Source organism: Peromyscus californicus, unplaced genomic scaffold, assembly GCF_007827085.1.
Source record: "Peromyscus californicus insignis strain IS unplaced genomic scaffold, ASM782708v3 Scaffold_16__1_contigs__length_79575227, whole genome shotgun sequence".
Taxonomy (NCBI): Eukaryota; Metazoa; Chordata; class Mammalia; order Rodentia; family Cricetidae; genus Peromyscus; species Peromyscus californicus.
In genome coordinates, this window is record NW_026294458.1 from 45645033 (window position 1) to 45671704 (window position 26672).

Genomic DNA, 26672 nt, shown 5'->3' on the forward strand with positions numbered 1-26672 from the left:
AACAATGACAACACAATATCGGGGGGGGGGGGGGGGTGTCAACCTTGAAATTACAGTGTGAATTCAAATGTCACAAAAGATGGTGGTGGTAATATTTGTACTGACTTAAGTGAAGTTTTATGCTCATTTTTATACTATTTAAAATTCTCATACTATTCATTATTTGCATGAAACCACACCCTTTCTGGCAGAGGTGAGATGGTTTGAGATGGTTAAAACGATGTATTCCTTTGGTTTTGATCTTAACTGAAAGGAGTATGTTCTTGGAAATATATTAGCCAGCTTAGAATTTTATTTCATAGACACTGAGTTTGAATGGTCATCTTTTTAGGCATCTTTGGAACATGAGATAATGGCAAGCTGTACCTCATATAAAAAAACGTAGACAAAGAATGAGGGAATAAACAGCGATAAAAGGTCAAATTCCTTATAGTTGTGTCATAGGAGTTGACACACTAAAGGAAAGCCTTTTCTCATCACTTGGCCACTGAAGGTCATATTTGAGAATGGATAGTTTTATCACCAAATAGATTCCTGACAGTGGTGTTGATACCAGTGAGGGGGGCAGTAATCCTGGCTACATGATTCAAGAAGCCCTGTGAAATAAAATGGCTAGGCTTCTCTACAGATACCCAAGCTTCATCCACAGATGTGAAAGAAAGCCTGTTGCTTGACCCTTCCTTGCCTACACTTCTTTGACTCTTCCTTGTCTACACTTCTGTTATGAAAAAGTGAAAGGTGGATCCTTAACTCTACTAACCAAATATTTCACTTTACCTTTATTCTGTGTCTTGAAACTTTCATTCTCAGTTGACAACCAACTGTTCTTCTTTTGAAAGACAAGTGACAAGCTGGAAGAGACAGAGATGTTTCAAAGTCTCCAATTAGCATTCCGGTTCATATACTAGGAACAGTTCCATCTACTCTGCTGAATTGCTGTGTAGTGATGAACCTCAGTCTTATTTCAGGCCAGTTGCTCTACTTGCTCTCAAAACCTACCCTCTGTCTTCGCCACCAGCAGTTGCTTCCTAACTACAAATTATTTCATGGTACGTCTATCCTACTGGATTGTCACAACCAAATTAAGAATAAACATGTCTTAATAATCATTTCCTATTAAACCAAATGAACTTTTTTCTATTTAGAAATAGAAATAGGAATATCACCTCAATTAATCAGTTAATTCGTTGGTCTTAAAACCTTTCATATGAATTGACTTCTTTATTCTCTCTTTCTTCTTCCTTCCCCTCCATTTCTTCTTTCATTCTCTATTTATTTTTTTGTCTCTCTGTACATTATTTCTCACACACTCCTTGATAATTTTATTCCTTTCATACTATTATCATGAAATACAACCAATAATTTTTTCATAAAATCACATTTTGTTCATATTTCTGACTTCTGTAAAGTCCAATAACAAGACACAGACCTCTTTGGTGTTGCCTTATCCACTGGTGGATTCTTCTTTGTATCCTTATAAGGTAGGAATGTAAGGATTTTCTTGGAGTATCTTTTATGAAGTTATTAATTCCATAGTAGGTCTTTATGACCTAATCACTTTCCAATGACTCCCCTTTTAAGACCATCAAACTCTTGACTAACTTTAGATGTATATGTTGGAGACACAGGAGATAGTCAAATCATAGAATTAAATGTATTACAGATCAACTCCTCGAATACTGAGTTCACTGTGAGGATTGCCACAATTTCAGATTCCCAAGGTGACAGACATTTGAGCTGGCTTGAATAGTTACTAGATAGACTTACCATAAACATGCATGTATCTTTGTGTAGACATATGCTTGTGTATATCATTGAGAAATCTTTGGAAGGGCTGGCTCTATGTCAACATGTTCATCTTTTAAAGGAAATGCCAAATGCTCTTGCAAACTTGTTATACCCCTTTCAATTCTCACCGGAAATTATTGAGAGTTCCAATAGTTATGTACCATTGCAAAGATTTGTGCTCAGGCTTTCATAGTTCTAGATATTCTAAATAGGTCCAGAAGGCACCCATTGTGGTTTTTCCACACATTTTTATAATGGCTAGTGATTGAGTCATTTCTCCAAATGCCTATTAGTAGTAATGCTTAATGCTTTCCCCTTATTATTAATTTGGGTTGTGTATTGTCTTTGCTTTAGATTTTGAGAGGTTTTTTTTTTTTAAAAAAAAAAACACATATAAGTTCTTTTTCCTATGTTACTAGGAATACCTTTTCCAAGTTGAGTCTAAATTTCTCATTTAACAGTGTCTTTTGAAGTGTAGAACTTTTAACTTGTAATCTATAATCCAAATATTTTAGGGATAATAATCTTATATTATATCTAAGAAATATTTGCCCAATATAAGGTCATAAACATTTTTCCTACATATTTTGTGGCTTTAGATATTATATTTCAGTCTATTCTATGTTTGAATTAAGTTTGACAGTGTGATGCCTGTATCAAAACTTACTGTTTGCTCCTAGAATTTTTAGTATATCCTTAATTGTTTGGCTAAACTTAAAATGAACAATGTCTAGGGCTGGAGATATCTAAGTATAAATTAAACTTTGTTATATGACCATTGTATGTTTCTTATTAAGTAACCTGTGGTAGCTTGTGTTCTTTAAGGAGTTTGTTCTTTCTAGCTAACTTTTCAAATTTATTGACATGAACATAAGGTTCTTTGTAATAAGTGCTTGTACTGGAAGCATCTGTAGAATTCATAGGTATATGAGCTCTCACTTCTGGTTTTAATGCCTTTTATTTTATGGTAAATTTGGCTACACTTTCATTTTTCCTGTCTGTAAAAATCCAGCTTTGAATGTTTGTGTATTCTCCTGGTTTTTATTTATTTAATTGTAACTTTAACTTCTCATGGTTTTCTTATTTCATCTTTCTTTTACTTTAACATGAAGCTTTCGACTTTATTTTTCTCTTCTTCCTCTACTTTCTATGGTAGAAGCTGAGGTCACTGAGCTGTGAACTTTCTTTTTTTTCTAATTAGGCATTTATGGTTATAAATTTCCCCTTACGTTCTGCTTCAGTTGTAGCCAACACATTTTGAGATGGTGTGTTTTCATTTTCATTCCATTTAAAGTGATTTCTCATTTCCCTTTTGGTTTTCTTTTTCAACCCATGGTTTATTTATAGTGTGTTATTTAATTTCAAAATATTTGGGGATTTTTCTATTAATTGATTTGTAACTTAATTCCCCAGCAGTCACAGAAAGTATTTTATATAGTTGAAGCCTTTTTAATTCGGTGAGACTTGCCTTATGACCTAGCATATGACCTTTCCCAGTATCTGCTCTAGGTACATGTGATATTGTGTGTCCTGTATTGCTGTGTGATGTCCTCTATCAGTGACACTGGGGTCAGTTTGACTGTTGGCTGAGAATGTTGTTCCAGGTTCCTATTTCCTTAAGGAATTTCTCTCTAATTGTTCTTTAAATGTTGGGAGCAAAGTGTTACATATGCACTAGGCTATGATTTTGTCCCTTTCTCCTTGGGATTCTGTCACCACCTCAATGGTCTGTTCTCCATTTGTAATTGTTCTGTGCTCCTGAGGAAACTGGTCTCTATAAGTCAATCATTTTCTTTGTCCTCAGCAATATTTGTCCCTGAACGCCTGTGAAATTTTTGATATTGTTTAATTAATGTTCACATAATTAATGTATTTGTGGCTGCATAAAATCATATTTATATTTTCACAAATATGTCAGATATGTGCTATGCACTTATATAAACTAGATGCTCAGAAAAATAAGATTTGTTTGTTTAAAAACCACTATTTAATTTGATCTCTCATTTTAATGTAGCTCAGAGCTCTGACTTTTAGGATTTAAATCTATTGTCTCCTTATTTGTGCTCATTTGTCCCATTGGCTCTGTGTTCTCTATTCCTCCTCTCTTATCCTTTAGGGAAAGAATCATAATTTTTGTGCTTTGTCTCCTGTATTGTCTGATCTGCATTAATATTTTCCTGTGTTACTTCAATGGCTTCATTTTTGTGGTTCAACACACTAATTTTTATTTTAGCAATCTTCTTTTAAGTAATATCCTATTATGTTTCTCATAATAAAAGTTATGATTTTTACTGGCAGGACTTGTGCTGTTTGACCCCTTCTCTTTGTTCTTTGGAATAAAATGTATCACTTCTATCTTTGCCATTGATTTCAAGAAGATAATATTTGTTCATTGATGAAGTTTCATCATGTTCCACACACCTGAATTCATTGAGTTTTTGGGTATAACCTGAGTTCTCTGACACTGCGTGTGTTTTCTCATTTGTTTTCTACTCACTCAATCCTCTTGACAAGTTTCTAGTATTACTTCCTCGAGCACATAGTTTCATTTGCTTTATCGATCAGCAATTAACTCCCTGTTGACAAATAGAATATATTTTATCTTAGCCATTTATTTATTTATTCTCTTTTTTATATTCTTCTATTTTCTCTTTTATTATTTTATTTTGATTTATTTTATTTTATCTTATCCTTGAGGTGCAATCTCACTCTATAGCCTGGATTACCCTGGAACTCACTATTAAATGAAATCTATCCTTGAATTAATGGATTTCTTATTGACTCATACTCCCACATGCTTCCTTTTTCATTTTTATTTGTTGTTATATTTAACTAAAAATAGCTTCAATCAAATTCTGAAGGGTAACTGATAACATTGGCAATAGTCTGCAATCTGAGGGTGGTCGATGCTGAAGACACAACATACTTGAATCACAAAGCATATAGGAGTCTAGCTGGTATTCAGCTGAGAACTTCATTTCTACTGGTTAGTGTTCATGGTGGAAGGTTCTGTGCAATCTCACCCAGCTATGAACACTGTGAGCTACAGTAATGACCTACCTGGCAAGATATACCAACTGCTCTAATATTGACACAAATGTTATGGGAATAACCAAACACTTATTTTATTGAAGTTAGGGCAGCTCCACAAGATGGAACCCATACCTGACAGTGCCAATAAGACCAAGAACCTAAGACTAGATAGGTCATGGGCCCTATGGGAAAACCAGCTACTGTTATTCTGCTAACTGGACCTAGCATTAAAATGACCCCTAATGACTTATTGCTATACCTGTAGGTCAGTGCACTGCTCTATAGAGAAGCTTCATCTTGCAGTAGATTGCATTACCTTAGAAACCCACAGCTGCTCAATGTGCAGGAAATAATAAGCTTCAGGGTTCTCAGCCCTATGTGGTATGGCCATATCACACCTTCTCCCTCAAAGTTCAAGGGTCTACATGGAACAGTGGGTAGAAAATTGTATGAGGCATAGGTAGTGGAAGACTCTGGGGAAGCGTTGTTTTCCAGACACAATAGAGTAGATGTACATACATACTCATAGAGATTTTGACAGTGTACTCAAGACCTGTATAAGATCAAGCCAGACAAAAATCCAAGCATTGAGTAGGGAAGATGGACATCAAGTCCCATCTTCAGCTGAGGAGCTATGGTACTGGACAGCTGCTGGGAGAAAGAAAGTCAGACTTCTTCAGTGACATCTGATATATGCACTCCAGGACAGGCCCCATGCTTAGGAAGAGTTGGCCAATACAAACTTTACCGGATGTTTTCTGTTGCATTTATGAGATAGACTGGTGTGTGTGGGAACTTAAAGTAGGGTAGGTAGAGAGGTGGTGGAGGATGTAGGAGGAGTTTGTGAAGGAGGATGTGTATGATCAAAATATATTATATGCAATTGTCAAAGAATAAGTAAAAAATGTAATTTAAAGATCTCCCATGTCTCTTACTAACATCTCCAACCTCAGGATGGGAGAAACTGCTCAGCACATAAGTGCTCTGCTTTTGCTGGGAATGTGAGTTGTTCACTCACATTGAGCAGCTTACAACTGCCTATAACTCTAGTGCCAGGTAATCTCATGCCATCTTTGGGCCTCCAAAGACAACTGCACACAGATGTGTACACACAGACAGAAACAAGTACACAAAAATAAAGACAAAAACAAAAGCAAACAAAAGTTTCAATCTTTTCTTTTTAGGCTTTCAACATGTAGACTATTATTAATATAACTATTTAACTAGAACACCTAGAAATGGAATCTTTCCCACTTAAAGTTGGTTTTTTTTTTTGTCAAGATATTTTATCACAGGAAAAAAATGAAATTAGGAATGTGTGTGTGTGTGTGTGTGTGTGTGTGTGTGTGTGTGTGTGTATGTGTGTGCATGCACGCGCATGCATGTACGCATGTGGGCATATAAAATATATATATATATATATATATATATATATTTGATTGAGTGGCCGTCTTAGGGTTTCCATTGCTGTGATAAAACACCATGACCACAAAGCAACCTGAGGAGAAAAGGGTTTATTTGGCTTATGCTTCTATATTGCTGTTCTCAGTGAAGGAAGTCAGGACAGGAACTCAAACAAGACAGGAACCTGGAGACAGGAGCTGATGCAGAGGTCATGGAGGGATGTTGCTTACTGGCTTGGTCCCCAGGGCTTGCTAAGCCTGCTTTCTTTTAGAACCCAGGACCACTATCCCAGGGATGGCACCACCCACAGTGGGCTATGCCTTCCCTCATCAGAGGCACTCTCTCAACTGAGATTCCCTGCTTTCAGATAACTCGAGTTTGGGAGTCAAGTTGACATAAGATTAGCCAGCACAGAGGCCACTGCATTTTTATAGCCTATGTATTTATTATCTTTTATTGTTATAAATATAGAAATAAATAATGATGTTTTTCAAAAGCCCATTTTACCTGAAATTATTGTTTTCTGCTGAGAAGTTGATCTAGCTCTCCACTACATTTTAATATTTAGCATTCATTTGTTTATACCAGAGTAGCGCCATCAATATAAGAACCAAATGATTTCAATGGCCTGGAAGTAAAATTTGTTTTCTGATACTTTTACTCTGTTTTGAGCTTTTTCTTGAGGTTTGTAAGGTTTTTTTTTTTAATAACTTTCATTGTTATTCTTTAGTGACATAAATCTTAAAATGATTGTGTATTTCCAGGAGAAGAATGTGATACACTGGCAGCTTTTGACTTGCTTATATTCGGTTTCAAAAATGAAATTATTTTTCTAATTGAGATTTAAAGTAGGGACTCGTGTTGAATTTTCATTCTGAACAAAGATTCTTAATCTCATGTATGACTGTTACTTTCAGTACAGTTGATAATATTTTATAGCATCTGCTATAATTATCCATAGATTAAAGGACTAAGACTCATATCAAAATGGTTTCTCTGATGTAATTTACAGCTTCATGGAGTTTTGCTCTATGACAGTGTTAAGATCTCTTACTTTTAGAAAAGATAGTTCTATTGTGGTACCACTCTAGTATGACAGTTCTATGTATTGGAAAAAAACATAAATTTTATGGTAAATACATCTATGTTTACTGCTATTTTGGGGTTTTGATAGCTACAGTGCCATAAACAAGTTATTTAATTTTATTATTTTTAATATTAACATATTTTTAAAGTAGATTGTACTATTTAAATAATATCTAATTGTTATACAGTTACAAGCAATATAAACAATATATGCCAACACTTAAAATAAGCATTAAGTAAATGACTACATTTTGTGAATTTGTAAATTACAAGTGTTTTGTATTAGATTGAGATCATTTGCATAGTAATAGAATAGATATATTGATAAGATCATTTTAATTAAAAATAATTTCATATATTCTGATATTTTGAGGGTCTTCTGTAGCCCAGCTAATCTCAAAGCCACTCTGTAGCTCTGGATGGCCTTGAACTTTTTACCCTCCTGGCTTTACTTCCTAGAGTACTGGGATTTCAAATGCATGCTACTGTGTCTGACCACAATGATTTCTTTAGCATCTCTAATATTATGTAGACTTTAGTTAATTAAAAGGAAAAGACACAGTGACTTTTAGGGCTGAAATTATGTTAATTTAATAGTTAAATATAAAAATAATTAAAATAGCATACCCCCAAGACTCAAGGAATATCAGAGAAGAGAAGTGGAAATAATTTAAGAGCCAGAGGATGGAGAGATGTACAGCAAAAAGATGTCCAACAGGCTGTCATCACTTTCCTCATCAATTCACCACAGCTATATTTATCTATACAAGATTTAGCTCATAGCCAGGCAGTGGTGGTACATGCCTTATTTCTACCTTGGAAGGCTGAGGCAGGAGGATCTCTGTGAGTTTGAGACCAAGTCTGCCTAGTCTACAGAGGTAGTTCCAGGACAGTCTGGGCTACACAAAGAAACTCTGCCTCAAAACAAACAAAACAAAATGAAAAAACAAAACAACAACAAAAAAGCAAAACAAAAAACAAAATTGAGCCCATCAACATTTTATCGTGGGTGGGGGAGGGGCCAATGAGATTCCACCCCTCCATAACAACTACTGTAAATTAATGATTGCTTGGAGAAAGGTGTCATTTTCTTCAGTGGTGTAGACACTGATAAGTTTACCATGCTTCTTTGAATGACTTCCCACTGACACTCCTGCAAGAAACTCTAAACTCAGTGGGTACCACACAAAAAGAGCACAGGAAATTGGGGGCAGGGGGACTTGATGAGAAGAGAGCTTCAGTGGGAAAGAGGGGATGAGAGAAGAGATTGGGTGTCAACAATTAAAATACAGTATGTAATTGTATGAAGCTGACAAACAGAAATTTTAAAAGAGAAAATTGCAATATGAGGCATAATTTAAAAGCAAATCCAAAGAATTTTAACTTAAAAAAGTACAAATTCTGAAAGCACATTGCTTGGAGCTGGATTCCAATTTGCACTTACTTGGTCTGTTGAGAAAATGAACTAATCTGTGCTTCAATGTTCTTATAAAAAGCATTCTGTTTACTAATGTCATAAGAACTAATATGTAAGTAAAACACATAAGTATGTATCTTTTATTATATGTAAATTAGGAAAAGTTTCATTGTATTAAAAACATTAATTAAAATATAAAGGTAACAAGATCATTTATGTTAAAATATTTACTAGGCAATAATTACAATGAAATAATTCAAAAGAAAATGAGTATAAAGAAATAGGGAAATATAATTCATAGTTCACAAATATCTACAGAAATATTTCAATAATGTTAAAGAAGCATATTAAAATGTTTAGATGAACAGCAGAAATTGCTATTCTAATATAATGGGCTCGAAATGAACATTACAAAGTAAGTGGTAGAAGTGTTACAAAATGATTAAAAACATGGAATTGATGTAAGGATGTTCTGACTTTGAATCTAGGTAATTCTACTTTTGAGCAATGCACTTTGATTAAATTATTTATAGTCTTGCTAGAAATTATTCATATGTATCTCTACACCTCAACCCCCCTACACAGAGAATGGAAATAATGATCCCCATTGCAGAGATGCATTATAAAACAAAATGCACCCCAGAGCCTCAGCATATGACTATATATAGTATAGCCATGTGGAATCATTTTGTGACATTACTATATCCTGTTTCAGAAGCAAAATTCACACTGTCTGAATGGCATTAGACAAGCAATGGTTAACACTATTCTTCGTGTCATATGTTACTAAGCCAAAGCTGAACAGTATAGACTTAGAAGTTGTAAAGGTTTCGGGAAATTCGACTTCCAAACAAGTTTTATGGAAAGCAAACTCTCATTTGAGATGGGTCAAATGCCCTTCAGCGAATTTGATTCTTTAGGATTAGTAAGGGGCAGCAGACTCATCATTACATTAGCACATGATAGGCATAGGCCAAGCCCTGGTCAATCATAAGCAGTGCCCACCCACTCTCTCCTTTGCATGGGAAATAAAAGATAATGGTGGTTTGGGGGGCGGGTAATGAGAGGAAGGTTTGGAGAAAGAAAAAAACAGCAGCTAGTTGATTGAAGTCTTTGGTCTTGATAAATGTGCAGAGAAAGATTCTACTTCCTAACCAGATGTATGCTGCATATGGAAATAGTTACGTCTCTCCTAGAGGGGTTCATGTTCAGCGCTCTATCATATAACATTAGGAAAAAACATTTCAATATAGATTTAGAGATGCAAATCAATTGAGTATTTCTACAATCAGCACAGAGATCTCAACACTGATAAACACCAATGTGCTGCCCTTTCTCTCCTCCTTTAGTAGTTTTTCCTTGCAATTTTTATTATATTTATTTATTTGTTTATTAATTCATTTGTGTGCATGCCTGTGTGCCATGGCACACTTCTGGAGGTTGGAGGACAACTTGCAGGGGTCATCATTTCTTTATATCATATGAATTCAGTTGATTGAACTCAGATTTTCAGCCTTGCTCGCAATCTCCACTGAGCCCTCTTTCTGGTCCCTATGCTTATCACAGAGATCACAGGGGACAAGACTGGAAAGGATGGGAGAGGAATTTGAACAAATCTTTTTGGCATTTACTCATCTGAGGAATTTCAAACAGTACTGTGTTGTCACGCACATTCTGTATTGGAAAGTTGTTTCACAATAGGGAGAAATGTAGGACTAAACCAGTGAATTTAGTGCTTAAGATCTAGCCAATGATATTTAAGTAACCAGAACATTGAAGACTCAAGTCCTTCCCATGTGACATGAAGAACATAGGGAGGCAAACTCTTCTCTTTTCAAGTTTTATATTAATGACAATTCATGGTATTTGAAGAGTTGACAGATGTCCACTAAGAGATTTGAAGAATATGACATTTAAATGAATACAACTTTAGTTCCTAGGCAGATGTTTGCTGAGATATTATTTGAAAAGCATGATGCCTTCGGCAGTCAGAGGATATGACCATGGGATGGAAGAGCCATCTAACAGCATCTACTGAGTCTTATTCCCTGAGGACCTTCCACTTGCTGGAGCCTACATCTGTCAGTCAGCTTGATGCCAGGTCGGTATACAGAGGAAAGCAGCTGCTGTTTTTATTATTATTCTTTTGTAATATTTTATACCTTTAGGGGTAAAATAATACAATATGGCACCTTGCTGAAATGAACATGACGGGGTACTCCTGAGCATCTTAGGGTCCCTTACACGTTATGCTACTGCACGTGGCACCATAGAAGACTCCATGAAATGTGCTTGAACAAAGATTTAATTTTTTTTTTTTTTTTTGGTTTGTCGAGACAGGGTTTCTCTGTGTAGCTTTGCGCCTTTCCTGGGACTCACTTGGTAGCCCAGGCTGGCCTCGAACTCACAGAGATCCGCCTGGCTCTGCCTCCCGAGTGCTGGGATTAAAGGCGTGTGCCACCACCGCCCGGCCAAAGATTTAATTTTTAAAACAAAAAGTTTGATTTTGAGTGGCTAATTTTACTTTGGTTAACTCTTAGCCTTATTAAAATTCTTTCGTTATCTATTTCTGATAATGAAAGATCATTTAAAACACATCTTCATATTAGATAATTAAAACCTTTATATATTTTGACATTGCACTTAGTAACTGGAGAGAAAGTTCTAGATATGGTACCTAGTTCATGGATGACTAACACTAAACTGTCATACCCTGTTTAAGTAGCTTCACTGGGCAGAATAATGATGTTTGTCAATTCTATATTGATTTTTTACTACACAGTGTATATTTAGAACATGTGAGGACACACCATCTGATAAAGAGACATGTGCAGATGGACTATTGTCCTGTTTTATTTTTCTGATATTTTCAGGCAAAAGCAATAATATAGAAAAATTGAAAATCTTTATAAATTCCTTAGCAATATTTTTATGGCTGTGATTTATAATTGTGAGTTAGCCAAAGGCTTTATGGAGTTCAGTTACAGCATTTCATTGACATTTTATGAGGAAATGGAAAATAACTTTGCCGTTATTCCTCTTTTTCTCAAATGTGCTCCTATCAGCCTCAGATAGATGACTGTCTTTTATTGCTGAATGTTTGTTCCATCTTCTCATCCACTGTGAGTAACCGTTCCAGAACTTGTCCTTTATAAGATGTTCTCTAAGATGTCACTTTAAGTAGAGTCCAAAGTAGGAAAAATGCAATCAGATCTTTAGTGCTATTAGTAAGTACAAACCAAATACCATATGACTGTGGCCCGTAATAAAATTTCACATTCTCCCATTCCTTCTTCATTTAATTATTCTCACCTTCATTCATTCTATGCCACCTCTATTTATCCTACCATGAAATACCAAAGGAAGTGTCAAGTTTGGGACACCAGTAGTTCAGTTAAGTTTGTTAACATTCTCCAAACTTGTATTAAAAAACAAGCCTGGAAGCTGAATGTTTTACAGTCTGTTTATATGACAACAAATAAATATTTGGAAAGGAGACTAAATTTGATTATGTCTTGGATCTCTGTCAGCTCTAAAAGTTTCCATTGTTGTCTGATTTATGGCATTTCTCTTTAGTATGCTAAATATAAAAATCTTAGAAAAATAATCTTATAAGATTTGGTTATGGGAAAGCATTTTAGACGCTAAAGGGCTATTACTCTATGTGCTTGTAAAAAAGAGGCAAACAACCATCTGTTATCTTCAAATCTACCCAGAAATCATTATAGCAAAAAAAAAAATGATAGGAACTCCAAGTTATGTGGATGACATTCTGAACTCCTTTGTTTGTGGTTTCCAATCCCAAAAAAGACTGTCAGCTATTTGTGAGAGTTGGAGTGGTAGCTTCATAGATCTCCATGGTCCTCTGGTTTAGTGTTCTTACTGCAGAATATGCTCACTCTCCTCTACTTATACAATCTACCTTCCAGAGTAGGATCAAGAATCTGAAATTTTAAGAAGGGGAGAGAAAAATAAGTGTTAATACATGATTTCAGTATTTTAATTTGATCCATAAGACGTAGTTAGAAATCTCATCTCTGTCCATATCTTCAGTGTTACCTGAGAAGTTCAATTGGGCAAAGAAGATTCCATGTGAGGCATGGTGGGGGTCATATGACTCTTGGTGTAGTTACATGAAAGACAGACCGTGTGAGCTGGATAAAGGTCACATAAACTGATTTCTAAAGCCTAGAGCATTAGTGAAATTTGGGGTCTGAGAATGGCCACCTGGCTTTGGCTGCATGTAGTGTAGAGACAGAACACATGCCAGAGCCTCATGTTGTCCTGTGCTCAGTCTGGGGCTATTGAATGTTGGTAAAGATTGAGGAAGATCAATGAAAGGTCTTCAAAGTTATTAGAAGCATACTCTTTAAGAAGAGTAGGACTTATAGTTTGTCTTCTTTTGACTGTGATTTGATTGATTGCCTCTAACACATGCCCCACTGTTACGGAATACCACTAACACACGCAGTGGAGCCAACCAATAATGAACTAAAACTTCTAAAGCTGAGCCATCTTAACCCCATCCCCTTTATAAGTTGATTATTGGGGTTGCTTTGACAGCAATCAAAAACAAACAAATATAATTGACAAAAACATAGCTAGAGAAGAGTTACAGCAGATATAGATTCAGTTTCAAGGAAGAGACAGCAAGAGGAGATGGGTGGGTAGTCTTCTCCCACAGGTTAGCTTCACTAGGTTGGAATAAACTCCTCCATTCCTCAAAGCCACTTTCTGCATAGACAGGATAAGCAGGGCAGAGTCAGACAAAGAGCCTAAAAAACTGAACATTCACCTATCAGTGACTTTTCTGCAGCTATGATAAAGCAACATGACCATGGCAACTTACAGAAGAATGAGTTTGTTTGGACTCAGGGTTCCAGAGGGAAAGAATCCTTTTTGGTGGAGAAGTTTTCAAACCAGTGGCAGAAGCAGGAAGTGGGAGGAAGCAGAGGGAACAAACTCACTTTAGGGAGAGGCATTACAATCCCAAAGCTGTGCCCGCGATGCACTCCCTCTAGTTTAGCCTTGCCTTCTCAGAATCTCCCGAAAGGCCACCAACAGCAGGGGACCAAGTGTTGAAGTGCCTGAGCCCACGAGGAACATCTCCCACCCAACCACTCCAATTCATTTTCCATACAATTGTGAAAACTATCAATAAGTTTTCTTTTTTTTTCAGTTACCAGACTGAGATAAATTTAAGGTATAAAATTTTGTGCTTCTCTGTATTCTCAAAAAAAAAAAAATCACAGGCAGAAACTTTTGAAGGTCAAATCACAATTATGTATAATGAAAAAAATGTCATTTTCTTGCATATCTTTGAGTTGTTAGACATTTACACCATTGTTTTGCAGTATGAGATTAAAATGCAGGGTTTTTTTTTTTTTTTTACTATAATCTTGCTGTAAATTAGACAGTTTTGCCACATTTTTTTTCCTACAAAGTCTAGATGCTGCTACTGTATTTTCAGGGCAAAGGATTTTTCCCATTGTATTTTTTTATTAATTAAATTTATTTATTTATTTTACATACTGACTGTAGTTTCCCTTCACTCTTTTCCTCCCCTTCCCTCACCCCAACTACTTCCCCACCCATCCACTCCTCCATTTCTGCTCAGAAAAGGGCAGGCCTCCCCCATGGGTGTCAACGAAGCATGGCATATTGTAGAAAAATTTCTAAACAGTCTTATTAAATAAAAAACACAGAGCCAAATACAGGGGTGCAAGCTGTAGAGATCAGAGGAACAGTGAGAGTCACCAACTAACATTAGCTCACCATGCAGCAGTAGCTTCCCAAGAGAGCCAGCTTCTTCCTGGCTAATCTGCTTCTTTAGCCGTACTGCCTTGCTGTTCTGCCTTCTCGTTGGCTCTTAAACCAGCCACCTCACTTCCTCATCACTGCCTGTCCATACAGACCTCCAGGTCTCTATGGTTGGTACTGGGATTAAAGGCATGTGTCACCACCTTTGGCTATGTCCTTGACCACACAGAGACTCTGCCTGCCACGTGATCGAATTAAGGGCTTGTGCTACCACCGCCTGACTTCTGTTTATGGCTGGCTATGATCTCTGATCTCCAGGCAAACTTTATTTATTAACATACAAATAAAATATTACCGCATTTCAGCACAAATAAAATATCACCACAGCATATCAAGTTGCAGTTGTACTAAGCACCTCCCCTTGTGTTTACTCTAGGCAAAGCAACCCAGTATAGGGAACAGGTTCCCACGAGCCACCCAAAGCATTAAGTACAGCTCCTGCTCCCACTATTAGGAGTTCCAGAAGAAGACCAAGCTACGTAACTGCCACGTATAGTATATGCAGAGGACCTAGGTCAGTCCCATGAAAGTTTCCTGGCTGTTGGTTCAGACTCTGTGAACTCCTAAGAGCCCAGGTTAGTTAGTTCTGATAAAATCTGGGATCTGGTGTTTTAAGTAGCTTGCATCATGAGCAAGGTAAACTTGTAGTTTGTGGTTTTCACAGAAATTTCATACATCTCTCCACACTCATGGACTCTCTTGTGGCTGTCTTTTAAAGATTCATGTGCCTTTTATGCTCAATGTAATCTGGAAGATGAGGGCAGATATTTCTCTAGAGGGCCATTCCAGCTGTGTTTGCAAACCTGTCTGTTCATAAATGCTTTTAGGCACTAATCTTACCCCTGTATCACACACACACACACACACACACACACACACACACACACACACACACACACCTGTAAATATGCTTGAAAGCAAAATTATTTGAACCTCAAAGTAAAAATCAATAAGATATGCAATTTAAAAATACTGAAAAATTAATTTAAAAATAGTGGACTTTTATAACAGAGGCATAAAAATAAACTTACTAATTAAAAACCCAGTTTTATACTTAATATTAGGTTCTAGAATCCTCTTAATGTGTTTTAACGGACTCTTTGTTTTCTGCTATACAAGCTTGTTGTAGGCTCACCATGTATATTAACGCAGATCTGCCATCTCACAGTTTTCAGAGAGTTGTTGATGTGGCTCAGGCTAACCTAGATCTGTTAACCTCTTACCTCCATCTGCAAAGCACTGGAATTCAGGTGTCCTCAGACACAGCAAGGATCATGCTCTCATCATTAGGAAATCATATCTTGATGGACTTCTTAATTAACTACAGAGCTTGTATATATATATATATATATATATATATATATATATATATATATATATATATTGGTTTTTCGAGACAGGGTTTCTCTGTGTAGCTGGAACTCACTTGGTAGCCCAGGCTGGCCTCGAACTCACAGAGATCTGCCTGGCTCTGCCTCCTGAGTGCTGGGATTAAAGGCATGCGCCACCACCACCTGGCTTGGATATATTTTTAGTAAGTCATTATTTCTAATTTAAATAGAATACCAGGTAGATATTATAAAATACACTTATCCTTTTTCCATTTCTGAAAGACACAAACACATTTAAATATCGGGTAGTTTCACAGTGTATACACACACACACACACACACACACACACACACACACATATACCCACCAGATTCAGAATACAACTAAAACCACTTGCATAAGAGTAATAACCCAAGTGGAAGTACTAATTTTGCTGAAGTCCATTTTTATTTTTGTGGTTTATCTCCATTCAAATCCCTGCGTTTTGAAGCCATCATATAAATATACTATGAACTTTATATAAAATTTGAATTGTTCATTTCATTTTGATTTTAATATTTATGGATAACTTTTCAAACATCGGTTTTGTATGTTTCAAAAAGACAAATGAACCATCCGTGTGTGTTTACAGGTATTGACATAGCTATCTCCTGTCATCTACTAAGAATCTCTCCTGTTTGTCCCCAACATGCACTATTTCCCTACTCCTATAATTTTAGCCATATTATTCATTTTAGTGATTTTTCCATCCCCCTCTTTAAAATACATTTTGAAGCAATTTCAAATTATAAAATATTTCAGAACTTCCGACTGCTCATGCAGAGAGCCCCTCTATGGCGTGACAATCACCGTCCTTCTGGGCTCAGTCCCGTGCCTTGCAGCACATTGAGCTCTTAAAGCTCTCCGGTGTGTGACTCTCTTAATGCTCTTTGACGTTCACGATCTCACATTTCCTGCAAATATAAGCCAGTAAGATTGTAGAATATCCCTCAATTTATACTTGTCTGTAGCTTCTTTATGTACTTTGTCGGGTAACCCATTTGGGGCAGATGCCGCATCAAATTTATTGCGATGTGTTTCTCATTATAACCTACCAAAATGCCAGAAAATTCAGAATTAATTTTAAAAAGATTTTCAAGTTTCTACGTGGGAACTTTATTTTTTTATTTTTCTTCATTTTAAAAATAATTTGTGATGAGATAACCATATCAAATCTTTCAATGAATTATGCCTCAAATTTTAGTTATTTTGTTGAATTAACTTATTTAAATAATTTAATTGAATACTGAAATAATCTTTATGTAGTGATTGTCCAGTGTGTTATCTAATTCCATAATTCCATTTCTTTACATCTGGTGATCTAAGGGTTAGTTTTTTCTTCTTATTTTCCACACTTTCTTACTTCCTTTGTCTATGTGAAGCCATAATCTATATTGTATTATTAGGGTACATCTCTGTCATCTATTTCTCCCTTTTAAGGGTATGGTTAGATGAAATTTTGAATATTATGAATTCTAATAACTGAATTTTTGCAGACTTGCCTGGTTGTGGTTTTCAAAGTGGCTTCTCTGTCATTTTGATGTGTTCCAATTCTCTTTGAGCCCTGTCTTAATTTTTAACATGGCATTCAAAACCCATCCAATATTTTCTTGTCTCAATTCAGAGTCAGCCATTAATTATAACACAGTACTTACTCCTTTTATGAGGAGGTTGTAGATATCAAGATGTAATTATTTAAAACCAAAGGGACCAAATTGATTGTACAGTGTTTGTCTCTGCAATTTGAGTAGTACTTCAACAGAGAATGATATGAAGATATGCTCCTAGATCCACAATGGGTACTTGTTATTATGGATAATGTAAATCCATATGATATATATTCTCCTCTTTATATTAGGTGTATGTAAGATAGTATAGAAGAGGTTCCTATCTTCAAGGTTTCTTTCACAGCATGTTTTGGAATGAGTTCCTCATTTTATTCACTTTGTCTTTGTGCTTTTGAAGTATATTCATATCATCTTTGAGTCATTTAAACATAGTTTTAGTCATTTTTAATTCTTTGTGTGGGAGGTCATCAAGGTCATTCTAATCTGTAGAGACATGTCATGATTTTTCAGGCTACTTTTGTTTCTGTGTTGGAAATTGTGCATCTGAAATGGTTCATCAATTGAGTCTGAAATATTGTTTAAAGATGAGGTCACTGACAGTTATGTACACTGTATTTTGATTATACTCATCCCCTCCTTCATCTCCTCCCAAATCCACTGCCAATTCCCTATCAGTTTGACTTTGTGTCCTTTTCCAAAAACTCATCAAGTCAAATTGGTGCTGCCCAAGTAGTGTCAGATGTGCGGCCTCCCCCTAGAGTGTGGTCAACTTACCAGACGAGGATACTACTAAAGTGTCTCTTTACCAGCCGGTGTCAACTGCCAGTGTAGAAGCCTACTATATTTGAAGCTTCCTAAAATAAACACACACACACACACACACACCCATACCCCCACCACCACACACCGATCCCACATGCACACACACACACACACACACACACACACACACACACACACACACACACACGAGAGAGAGAGAGAGAGAGAGAGAGAGAGAGAGAGAGAGAGAGAGAGAGAGAGAGAGAGTTGAAATGGAAATTACTCTATAATGGGATGACAATGCCCCTACTAGATACCACAGGCTAACAAATTAAAAATCAGTGCCAGGGATGGTTTGCCCCCTTTACTTCTTTTGAACTTATTAGCTAATGAGGTCACACAGTCCCCTAAACATTATAGGCTATTCCAATGGTTCAAGTTACTCACATATTTGACTCATAGAACACAGAGAAATGAAGCTAGTACTGTCCTGGAAGCTTCATCCCTATTGACTACCTTTTATCATGTTGGAAGGTATATGCATAGTACCTGACGAGAACATTAATCATCAATCTTATACAGCTTATGAGCCATGCAATTAAAAAACGTTTCTGTGAAGTAGTAGAGAACACGTTTTCAAAAGCAAAATCCTTTCTATATAATATGGGAATTTTTTTTTCCAGCTGAGATGAGTATTTTCATTCTCATCTCAGTCAATTGTCATCAGAGAGGCTTCACCCAGCAACTGATGAAAACAGATGCACCAACCCACAGCCAAACATTAGGCCAACCTCAGGAAATCCTGTGGAAGAAGGGGAGGAAGAAGGATAGTGGGAGCCCAAGGGGCCAAGGACACCATTGGAAAATGCATAGAGTCAACTGATCTCGGCTCATGCGGCCTCATGGAGACTGAACCACCAGCCAGAGAACTTGCATGGGACTGATCTGAGTCCTCTGCATATGTGTTGCAGTTGTATGGCTTGGTCTTTCTGTGGACTCCTGGTAGAGGGAGCAGGGCCTGTCTCTGACTCTGTTTCCTGCTTTGGGGGCCCTTTCCTCCTACTGGGCTGTCTACTCCAGCCTTAATAGGAGAGGATGTGCCTAGTCGCACTGCAACCTTATACACCTTGGCTGGCTGATCTGTGTGGAAGGCCTGTACTTTTCTGAAGGGAAGAGAGAAAGAGTGGATTGGGAGGAGGGGGAAAATATTGGGGGGAGGGACTGAAAGGAGAGGAGGGATGGAGGAGAAACTGTGATTGGGCTGGGATAAATTAATTAATTAATCAATAAAAAAATGCTGACCAGAAAAAAAAAAGGAGATGAGAGGATTTTGAATGTTTATATCACAAAAATGATAATTGTCTCAGGATATAAATGTGTTTACACTGTTTTGAATATTAGACAACACATGCATGTATTCAATTGCTCTGTGATAACACATAAGTATGCACATTTCATGTACCAGTTAAAAATTTTAGAAGACTTAAGCTTCAGTATTGCAACATGAATTTTAATTGCAATAATTTTAATTTAATTGTATATTACATAGTGATGCAGACTCTATTAATTTTAAAGTAAATAACATAAAGTATTATATAGTTTGCAAAGCTCTAGAAAAGAGGACCTCAAACTTCTGAATATAAAATAATGATCAAGAGACAGAAATGTTAATTGGCCTTTATTTAACCAGCTCACATTAGCTACAGGTATATAATGATTAAGATGTATTGAAAAACACTGGAAATACATACTCATAATTGTTACTAGTTAGTTATAAAAATACATTTTTTTTAAATTAAGAGACGTATTGGACCTAGCAGCACATACCTGAGGACTCAATATTTGGAGGATTGCTGCAGGTGATTCCTGAGTTCAAGACCAGCTATAAGTGCATAGTGAGACCTGACTTTAAATAATGCTGAGAGAACATAAAATCATATCCATTCAAAACAAGCAAGGAGCCGGGTGGTGGTGGCGCACGCCTTTAATCCCAGCACTCGGGAGGCAGAGCCAGGCGGATCTCTGTGAGTTCGAGGCCAGCCTGGGCTACCAAGTGAGTTCCAGGAGAGGCGCAAAGCTACACAGAGAAACCCTGTCTCGAAAAACCAAAAAAAAAAAAAAAAACAAAAAAAACAAAAAAAAAACAAAAACAAAAACAAGCAAGGAAGGAAGGATACTTTCTGCAATGATAATGGAGGAAAATCATTTTAAAGTTAGTTATTTAAATGTTTACAATTGAAATAACATTGCAACTTTTAATCTTCTCAAACCTATTTCATAAATATATATATATATATATATACACACACATATATATGGAATAATATACAGCCATGTTTTAAAAGATGATAAAAATCAAAGCACAACCTTATGCATCAATTTTGACTTCACCTCCTACATGCAATTACTACACTTGAAACTCTGTCCACAGTCTTGAGGAAACTTAATTGAATAAGCCTGTTTAGAGAAACAAAGGAAATGTCACATTTCTCTGAAAGAATTTTGTTCCCTGGGTGTTACTGTTATTACATTGCTTTCAAGATGGTAAACATAATCCCATTATTCTATTCCTAATACATGTTTGAATATAGATTTGTAGGAGTGATTTAGAAGATGTGGAAGACTAGATTTCCATTATTGTCAAGATGTTTAAGGAGCAGAGATGCCAAAGTGGATGAGAATCATCCACAATGTCTCATCCCTACATGAAGAACTACAGGCAACGAAGCAGCTGTGAGAGGAGGAAAAATGGTCTTCCCTTGGGAAGATCACACATTGGTTCTGTGATCCTGGTTGGTAAGTTCTGAAAACATAGACATGCAAGTAATACTATACAGACTGAGCAAGTTACATTTATGAATATTTATGTATACCCATATACATATATCATGCAATATCAACTAATGAAAAAGAAGCCATGAATTTGAAAGAGAGGCGAGGAGGGGTATAAGGGAGAGTTTGAAGGGAGGAAATGGACGGGAGATATGTTGTAATTATATATGCTGCTGTATAGATGCAACGTTATATTTTTATCACATAAAATCTCAAAACTAAGACGCTTAAAAAAACATTACATATATTATACACATTAACCTCATGATACAGATTTGTAAATATAAAATTCCATCAAAATACTGTCCTTTCTGTATGTGAGCATCTTTAGGAAAAAGAAACACTCAATAATCTAACTTAAAGTATGTTTAGAAAAGTGCATGGTCTTTAGGTTTTTATGTGGCTTTATGTGATTTTTTTATTTCTGTTCTGTGTGCGCAGCTCTCTGGAGAAAGATTTTACCTTTGATGCTACAGGAAATCAGAGGAAACATAAAAGAAAAGAAGGATCTTAGAGGACGTATTGATGGTTGGCTGCAGCCTTTTTGGGCTCTGCTTAACAATCTGTGGAGAATGGAGCCTGAACTGAACATCGAGCAGACGTATTTTACTCGCCTTGTGAGAGCGACAGGTGCAAAGAAGCTTGAGGAAAAAGCATTCATTATGGGCAAGGTTAAAATTAGGTACTTAAAAATCGTCATCTAATTTAGGTCATTTATCATTCTGCTCAAAGCCCCTTTTGTACGACTGAATGCCGCAGTGCTTACTTTACTATTAGATCATGTCAGCTGCTCCAGGATCGCTTAAAGCAGATGTTTCACAGACAGAGAGGGCCTGGCTGATTCTAACAGAACCGTGGTAACAGCGAGTCACTTCTTGGCAGTTCCAGTGGTGAACGTGGTACACCATGCAGGTGCAACCATATGCAGCGAAATAGAGGATAAACGCTTAGAGAAAGGGAAAGTGATATTGGTGAGAGACCCTGAAAGGGTTTTATTCCCAGCAGGTTAGAAACCCAGAGCCTGTGGGCTGACGTTCCCTGTGATGAGATTTAAACTATTCTTTCCACTTTAAAGTAGAAGAGAAAAAAAAAAAAAACACATACACACACAACCATGAAATGCATGAAATGCTGAGCTAAATATAATGCATTCTTCCAAACATTTTCCTAACCAACTTAAAAAATGGAAACAGAATAGGTGAGGAATGTCTGTCATCTAAATGATTAAGCCGTATATTACTACCTTCTTGAAGTATGTCTGCCGAAAGCAAGTTATATATTTTTATATGATTAAGCATAAGAATGTGCATATATGCAGAGCAAAGAGCACTTACAAAATTTAGAAACATTGAGCACATAAGAGGACCACATTGGCCAAATGTTTATTATAATTCAAACTATTAAATTTGTGTGGAAGAAGTCTTTTTTACTTCCAAAAGTCTGATGCAAATATTTTTACAAGAAGCTACTTTAATTCTTAGTTTTTATTTGAACTAAATAGAACAGAGCCCACTGTTTTACTAATAAGAACTTTTAGAAATAAGAATTACAACTCTTTTATTTTTAATACTTTTCAAATAATCATCCAGAAGAATGCATATCTATCATGTTAACTTTTGGAGGGAATACGTGAATGAGCACCTATTTATCCCAGCGAAGGCACTGAAGGCAGACCAAAGAAATGATTCCTTCCAAGTTTAGCTCAGGGAACCAAAGAGTTTTTCTGGAGGTAGTTATAGAAACATGGGTGAGGACTTACCATGAGGAGCATGGACAACTCATTGCCAGCTACACTACTGGAGAAAGTCTTCCTCCAGCAACTGCTCCACAACTATTCTTTCTCCAGGACAGGGCAGACCTCACACTTTTAGTGAACAGCCTTGGGACCTTTTCTTGACTCTCCTCTGAGCCCAACTTCCCACTCATGAAGAAAAGCTAGTGGGTCTAATATTGTACTCACTTCATGAGAATAAACACGGCAGCTGTGACTGAAATAATAGTTACCACAGCATGCTAAGAGGGCAGAATTCCCCAAAAATATCTATCCTTACGTAATATCCATCCCTAATTTATTTGTTTACTCATTCATTACTCACTTGCTTTCTTACTTTTCTAGCTCTGGAAGTCCAACGTTATATTTCTAAAGAACATGGAGAAGGTAGTTTTAGGCATTGTTGCAAGTGTAAAAAGCTAGGTAATTGTGTTGGTTTCCCGAAGCTCCCAAGAGAATGGCTGAAGACGACAGCCACACATTCTCTAACAGCTAGAGTTTGCATTCCCTGCCATGGCTCCAGCTCTGAGTCCTTCATTGGTGTTTTAGCTTCAGGTAGCGACAAATTTTCTTTGGCTTTTGGCTGTGTAACCATGACCCCTCCCTGCATCTTTACATGGTCTTCTCCAATTTTTCCCTGCAACTCCTTTCTTCTGCCTCATGTAAAGATGCCTAACATTGGATCTATAGCTGACCCAAATAATCAAAGATGACCTCACCCCTGATTTTTAATCTTACCCACAAAGACAAGGTCACATTCACAGGCTCTGATATATAATTGCTTTGGAGATTTCTATTTCACCTATACTAGGTGTTGTACGTGTGCATATATGAAGATCAAAGAGAGACTATAAAACATAGAAACACTCGCCGGGCGGTGGTGGCGCACGCCTTTAATCCCAGCACTCGGGAGGCAGAGCCAGGCGGATCTCTGTGAGTTCGAGGCCAGCCTGGACTACCAAGTGAGTTCCAGGAAAAGGCGCAAAGCTACACAGAGAAACCCTGTCTCGAAAAAAACCAAAAAAAAAAACAAAAAAAAAAAAACATAGAAACACTGAACATGCAATGTAACTCCCGAATACTTATTTTTATAATTCAATTTATGTTATACTCCTATCCTTTAAGTTGTGATACTCCAAATGTAATCCTCCCATGGCTACCAAATTTGTGGACTGTCACTTGCTTATGCTGAGCAGGATATTGCACAAAAACACCAATCAATTTTCCCACAGTTAGATTCAGCTGCCTTTTGGGGAAAGGTTTTCTTGGATAAATGAAATTGTACAATGCTTTAGTTTCTTAGTACCATTACCTCATCACATTATGCAACAGTACTTTTAGACTTGTAAGGTTTTGAAATATAGTGGTTAAATTGACTCTACCTTCTTTACTTTGTACCCTCATTGAGTTTAGAGTCCAATATGGTTGCTTTGAATGACAGTTTATTGAGAAAGAAGCAATTAAATAAGATACTTGGTCATCACAAGAATTATTAATTATTTCTACAAGTAAAAACTATGTTAAGCTTGATGTCGAGAAGTGTGATGGACTAAAATGAAGGAAAGGAAGCCTAATCCTGTTGCATACTGTTGTCTGACCTCTAGGGCATTGGCTTGGCATTTGTTTACTAAATTACATTACTCTTTTGCCTGAGTAGTAAAAACTGTGTGAAAAAATATAATGTTAGTTTTTATTGTTATTATATAGGATACATAGTGTGAAAATCCCAGCCACTGGATTTTAATATCACCTATAAAGCTGATGTCACTGTCTCTGAGGTGCTATTTGGGAGTACTGTCTTCTGGCCCTTTCAACACTGTGGGTATCTCAGTTGGCTAAGGAAATTTAATTTGCCTTCAGTTGTATTCAAGACCCCTTCCCTTGGATTATTTTGAAATCTGACATGTTTCTTAATATATTTGAGCAAGCAATCAGATACTGATATTTTGTTTATAGTGCCATATTAATTTTTTCTAATAATTTTTCTCCAAATATCTTCATATTTGCTAACCAGAATGATTCAGGGTTATCTCTACATCTAACTAGCTCTTAACCCCTACTCATTGTTTATTGTACATTTCTATGCTTATCTTGTAACATATTGTTTTAATTTTCAAAGCTATGACCATGAAGTTGTATTTCTCAACTATAAAAAATTCTGTATCAAATTTTAAAAATATATTCTGAAAGCAGCATTAAGTGTTGCATCCCACCTTATTACACCGTTGAACTAAGAAGTTAAGATTTTAATGTCAGTCTAAATCACAAAATTAAAGTCTCAGGTCATCACAGCCCATTCAGACCTGTCATTTGAGTATACAGTATATAGCATGTCCCCGTAAAACTCCCAACATATTTTAAAAATAATTTCCTCTTTTTTCTTTCACTCCAGGGAACAGTTTTAGGCAAAGCATTTCCATATGGAAGGAGTGAGGCAGTTTAATGAGCTGTATAGCATCACTCATGAATAGTATTAAAATCTCAAGAGCATAACTTGGGCTTGAAGAGCAGGGCATATAAAAGCATCTCATTTTTGAATATGTTCACATATTGTCAGAACAGGAAATGCTACAAACATAATTTTAAGCAACCCCAAAGCCCATTTTATGAAGCCTGCCATTGTAAGATCTCACTAAAACATAGGTGCTCCTATTTTAATGGCAAAAAGGAAATCAGCACGACAGTGTTCGGTGCAGTTATTCCTGTACAAATGCAGTCACAATGCGCATCTCATGTTTAATCTTGTCTCAAATGGTGAAAAGGAGCCTGGAAAAGATGAACAGGCTTGTATTTAGTGATGCAATAATCATCTGTCAATTACTGAAATTAAAAAAAATAAAATGTGTACTCTCCTTCTTGTGCCTGCCTATATAAACTTGTAGGTAGGCAGTGGCTCAAAGTCCTGTGTACACAGGTGATATGAAGTAGCTGATGCACTTTACTAGTACCAGATGCTCAGGCCCGATGCCCACTTAGTACTGCGGCTCACTCTATTCAACTTTTTCAAAGCCCCCAGGTGATTTGAATGTGTCAGCAGGTTGAAGAACCAGGGATTGTTCAAGAGGAATGATTACCAAATTCTAGCATGTAAGAACCACATGGGAGCTCAATAAAATGCACTCTCTGGTGCCAAACATCCACAGATTTTGATGGAGTAGTTCTAAATACAGGTTTCATGATTGCGTTTTTGGGAGCATCCCAGGGGATCCTATGCCCATGTTCTATGTACTTTGCCAGCTGAGAAAAAAGGCGGAATCCTTAGGGAGAAGTACTACCAATTCAAACAGTTTTATACAAGACTGATTCATAATAAAGTTTATCTTGGCTTATATAATCACATTCATGTGCAGTTTTCTTCTACAATAGAATTAAAATTATATGAAAATTCCATTTTTTATATAAAGAAACCAATTGACAGATTGTTAAAATGACGGTGAAAGGGTTGTATCACTTGTAGGATAAACCCTGGCTTATTTCTTAGTTATCGCTTCACAGACATTTATAAATGTGAACATGTTAAAAGCATGTGCCCATGTAAAACTGAACAATCAAAGTTTCAATTTTGTCCAAATACAATTATGGCAGTCTAGTTCTAGGTTCAAAATCCAACGCTAAAGTAGGATTGAAATCTGATGCCAAAATATAGCCAGCCCAAGAACATCGCCCATTTAAAAATGTGTATAGAAAACAAACAGGCAAACAAACCAAAAAGCAAACCAGAATTTTTTTAAAAATAAAAAAATATGAGAAATATACACACACACACACACACACACACACACACACACACACACACACACACACAAAACCCACACACACA

At 36.5% G+C, this 26672-nt stretch overlaps 1 pseudogene; it reads left to right on the plus strand.

Moving 5' to 3' along the window:
- Window positions 1-20939: 20939 nt before the first annotated feature.
- The window catches only part of LOC128111436 (collagenase 3-like), a 108351-nt pseudogene continuing 102618 nt past the window's right edge, over window positions 20940-26672 (plus strand).